At 40.5% G+C, this 4,825-nt stretch overlaps 1 non-coding gene across 1 annotated transcript; it reads right to left on the bottom strand.

The window, feature by feature from the left end:
• Positions 1–1,317: 1,317 nt before the first annotated feature.
• Positions 1,318–1,422, bottom strand: LOC114700325. The gene has a single exon (XR_003735657.1). It is a non-coding gene; the product is annotated as a U6 spliceosomal RNA (small nuclear RNA).
• Positions 1,423–4,825: the final 3,403 nt, after the last annotated feature.

The following is a 4,825-nucleotide window of genomic DNA, read 5'->3' on the forward strand; positions in this document are numbered from 1 at the left end:
GTGAGCTAGAGCCCAGTGACAAGCATCTTCCAGCTCCTACATCAGTAGTACATCCTGGGATTGGATGGAAACAGAGGGTGCTAGGGTTCCTGGCTCTCTCACGGAGCTGCCTGGGAATCTAGCTTGAGGCCTGACCAATCTAACTTGACATTTCTATCTCTCGAAAAGTGAATAATTTCCCACTCACTTCTGGGGTGACATATTTTTTCTCCAAAACCATGATCTGTAAAATTAGATGTCTCAAGCAGCAATTCTCCCAGAAGGAAAGAAGACATGTTCTGAGCCCAGTCTGGAAGATGTGTGTTTCTGTCTTTTGCCAGGAGAGCTGGGCCAAGCCCAGACACCACAATTGCCAGAGACATTTGGGAGGTGACTGAAAGTGTGAAAGACACTGGGTTCTGGTAAAGGATGAGCTCACATTTCCGGTATCTTCAGTACAAATATAACGCAGATGGCGAGGAAGAAGGTTAGGCTAACTGAAACGGGGGCCTGCAGATTGCACAATACGTCATCATACCAGACAGTTACAGCCAGCTCTTCTTTTCTTCTTCAACCTCCAATTCTGTCACTGTTCTCATGCCCCACCATGCAGACAATATGGTTTCCCTTAAATCCACCATATTGTTTCTTTTAATTTTTTTTTTTATATGTATGGTATGGGCCTGTGTGTGCAGGAATGTGCACAAACGCTATGATGTACATGTAGAAGTCAGAGAACAACTTGCAGGAATTGGTTCCCTCCTTCCCCCAGGTGAGTCTGAGGGACTCCAAACTCAGAGTCCCAGGCCTGGTTACTAATGCGCTGAGGCACCTTGCCAATCCACCATATTGTCTTTTTTTTCCATACCTATTCAGGGAATGTAAGAATGTTCCTCTATGGCTTTAGCAGGCCAAGGGTACTGTATGCAAGTGGGCTTTTTGGCTCAACTTACCTCCTAAAAAGGCATATTTTGCATGATCATCCATGGTGCTTTACTTCTGGAAGTCTTTATTATAAAGTAGCATACTTGGTTAAATTGTCCGTTTAAGGCTGGTGGTGTAGCTCAATGATAGAGCACTTACCTAGCACAGCTAAAGCCCTAGATTCTTTTCTAGGACTAAAAACAAACTGTCCATTACTCCTGATTGACTATGAATTTCACAGAGATCATATATATATATATGTGTGTGTGTGTATATCATATATATGTGTATATGTACATGTATGTATATCCCCACTCTCACTATGTATTTAGCATTAATATGTTAACTTGTTATGTCTAGTTCCATATTTTCAATTTTTATTTTATGAATGTTTTTCTCTTTTATTGAAATAGAAAAAATATGGAAAGCTTCACAAATTTGCATGTTATCCTTGAACAGGGTCCATGTTAATCTTCTCTGTGTCATTTCAATTTTATATATGTGCTGCCAAAGTGAGCATAATATTGCATACTTTCAACACACATTTGTAGAATAGATGAGTGAGTGGATCAATGAAATAATGAATGAAACTTTGAAAGAACCTCAATAGCTAAACTAAGTCACATCATCATCTTTTGTAGAAGAATCTCAGATCTTGCAGTAGTAAGTCAAAGCTAGGGCTCACTTAACAATCAAGCCTCCTTATTTTTGTCTACTCCAGTTAATTTTCCTACATTATTGTTTCATGGTTGAAAGAAAGACATTCCCAGGGAATTATTGTGGAGTTTGTTTTAGATGGAGAATGGGGTAAGCATCATCTAAGAACCAGGAATTTGAGTATTATAAAATCTAAAATGAAGACCCTAATATGACTGTGCAGTGTACCTGTTTAGTCCACATGGAGCCTCATTGAAAATCATTCATCTAACTCTCGAATTCACTTGATTTTCTCATGACTTTACCATTTCTGGTTTGTACCAAGCAGAAGCCTCTAGGCCTCCTCCATGAGGAAAACATCTACAGCCCCATTACTGTGTTAGCCACTCCAAAAAAGTCAATATTACCCAAAGTCAAAGACATACAGAACCTTTTAAAAATCTTCCAACAAATCAACCCTGACTTCATTTTATATATAAATATCTGACCATATGATAGCAAAACATGCTTAGAAGAGCCTAATTCCCAGAGCAGAAGTAGCCAGAGTTGTATTCTTCATAGTTCTTCAGCAATACAGAACCAAGGAGATGTATAATGTTAACTCACTCAGCCCTTCCATTCAGAGGTCATCTGATATTGAAAACTTAGCAGATCCATCTAACTCCTGGCCTTTCCACTCAAATCTAAACTCCCAGGACTCTCCCACCCCCAGGGAGTACACCATGCTTCTGACTGCTCAACTACATGTCCTTGACCTCTTTCTCACCTCACATAAATGTGCAAGGACACAAAGATTCCTTTATAATAAGGACTTGCTCATTCTATTATGAAGACTTGGATGCTTAGTCTTCATTGTCAATTTGACTCCCAGAATCACCTGGGAGCTTTAGAGAGTATTAACTGAGGAGTGAAGACACACCCTTTTCTCTACTTCCTGATCTACTGACATGTGAGCACATTCCCAGGGCCACAACAGTGAGCAATTCCTGATGTCATGCTTCCCCCACCTTGATGGATGGTATACCTTGATGATTAGTTAAAATAATATTCTCCCTTAAATTGGTTCTTGGTAGGTATTTGGTCACAGCAATGAAAGAATTAATGCAAGAAAGCTGAGCTGTGCAGACCCATGAGAGCTGATAGAAAAGCAATATGAGCAAAGTAGGAGTTATTATCATAATAGAAAAGCCAGGGGAACTCCCGGCTAAGATAGAGGAGACCTCCATATGCATGGTAGCCTCCTTCTTTAGGGATTCTTTGAAAGCAATGAGGGATTTATGGAAGCACAGAGATGCCCACAATCTTGATGTAGTTCTGGAACAGACACCACTATAAACCATACCATGGATCTGATATGATAGCTGATGCAGTAAAACGGTCTCCTCTGGGCAAGGGCCTGAATGACTGTATCCTATCGTGATCATGAGGAAGAGATAACTTTGCCCCTGTAGCTATGGCAATGGAATAAGCAAAATAATACAAATAGCCAGGGCTATGTAGACAGAAGTGGTGCTATTAACACTCTTTAGTAGAAGGGGCAGAGCACATGAGCTTCTCCTGAGATTCTGACCACCATCCATGATCTTTGGAGGTGCTAGAGCAAATGGGAAATAGGTTTACAGAAGGCAGGAGAAGGGGGTCTTCATAAAGTAGCTTCTATGAAGTCATCATCTGCAATGGAGTAGGACTTCCTAGTGACACAGTTGTTTATGGGTCATCCACAGTCTTGTAAGTAATCTAGAAAAACCAGTCATTGATTCATCAAATTGGTATTGAATAGAATGGTTTCTGTGGTCAGTCACTGGTACTTTTTGTGGAGTTAATAGATGTCTGTTAATGTCTCCCTAGGAAAAGCAACATAAATGTATAACAAGCATAAAAACAACCAGAAGAAAAGATAAGTTTACAAGAAACATTGTGTGACCCCTGCCATGAGTTGTAAGATAAACAGCTAAGGCTGAATTACTGAGGGAGGAGTGTTGAGGGTGGAAATCCTGACAAGACCATATTTTCTGTGGGTTGACCCATCTGAAGGTGACATATTCTTGAGGTAGCCCAGGGTGACCTTTTTATTCCATGTGGTATAGAGTGCTGCTTCTCCCTGATGAACAATGTCTTCTGCCTGAGTATGAGAACATGTTGAGAATGGTTGAAGAACTAGAGAATACAATGTAATTCCTGAGATTGGTATATATGGGATTACATTTTTGACAAGCCATTGCAATGGTTATAAGATATGAAACTGAAGTCAAGTCCACTGTACAGATGGAACTTGCTTGTATAAAGTGGAAATAAAGCTTTACAATGTGAAAATGACATTCAGTTGGAATCATCCATGTTATCTTCTGATAAGAGAGGGTGAGATGCAGTAGCTGGCTTGTAATTTCTTATAACTTGGGGGCAGGAAGAAGAAGTTCTAATTATACTTCTGCTAAGGAGCCCCTCCCATTATATGAACACTTGAAATGTGAGAAGAGCTACAGTGGTGAGGAGGAAGATAATGAAACAGAAATGATAGAAAAATGCCTGAGGTCCAACCTTTAACACAGTAGAAGATAAAATCTAGGATTCAGAGTGCTTATGAGGACTCTAATGACGCCTCAGTGCAGGAAACCACAAAGTATTCTGCTTCTGAACTCTTTGAACTGGGAAGGATTTTTAAATGAGAAATGGAAGAACCTCTCTCTCAGCCTGGCTTCTGAGACTATAGAAAAATGGGGATGGATGGGATCAGTCTGAGTATCTGAGACGAACTGAGTAATATAACTACTTGTCACTCCTTGAGACCAAAGCCATAGAACCTGAGTCAATTCAAGAAAAAACAGTCCCTGATGTACTGGCTCATATGAACCATTAGACATTGGCCACTGCCAGCTGAGGTCTCCATGAATTTCAAGGACTAGAAGGAATTGGAGGAAAGACTGGAATTTCTGAGAAGATGGTAGACCTTGCTCAGCATGTCTAGACAATTTTTGATGCCCAATCTACTGGACCAAATAAAAATGACATAAGACTCATTCCACAAGATGGATCCAATACCTGACACTGCTTGGGTGACCAAGAACCTGAAACTAGATAGCCCAGGGGCCTAGTGTAAACCCAAGTTCAACTCTTCTACTAAAAGAACAAAGCAATAAAATTACTCCTAATGACATGCTGCTGTACTCCTAGATCAGTGCCTTGCTCAGCCATCATCAGAGAAGCTTCCTCCTGCAACACATGGGAACAAATGCAGAGACCCACAGCCAGACATTATGCAGAGAGT

The sequence above is a fragment of the Peromyscus leucopus genome, chromosome 1, assembly GCF_004664715.2.
Source record: "Peromyscus leucopus breed LL Stock chromosome 1, UCI_PerLeu_2.1, whole genome shotgun sequence".
Taxonomy (NCBI): Eukaryota; Metazoa; Chordata; class Mammalia; order Rodentia; family Cricetidae; genus Peromyscus; species Peromyscus leucopus.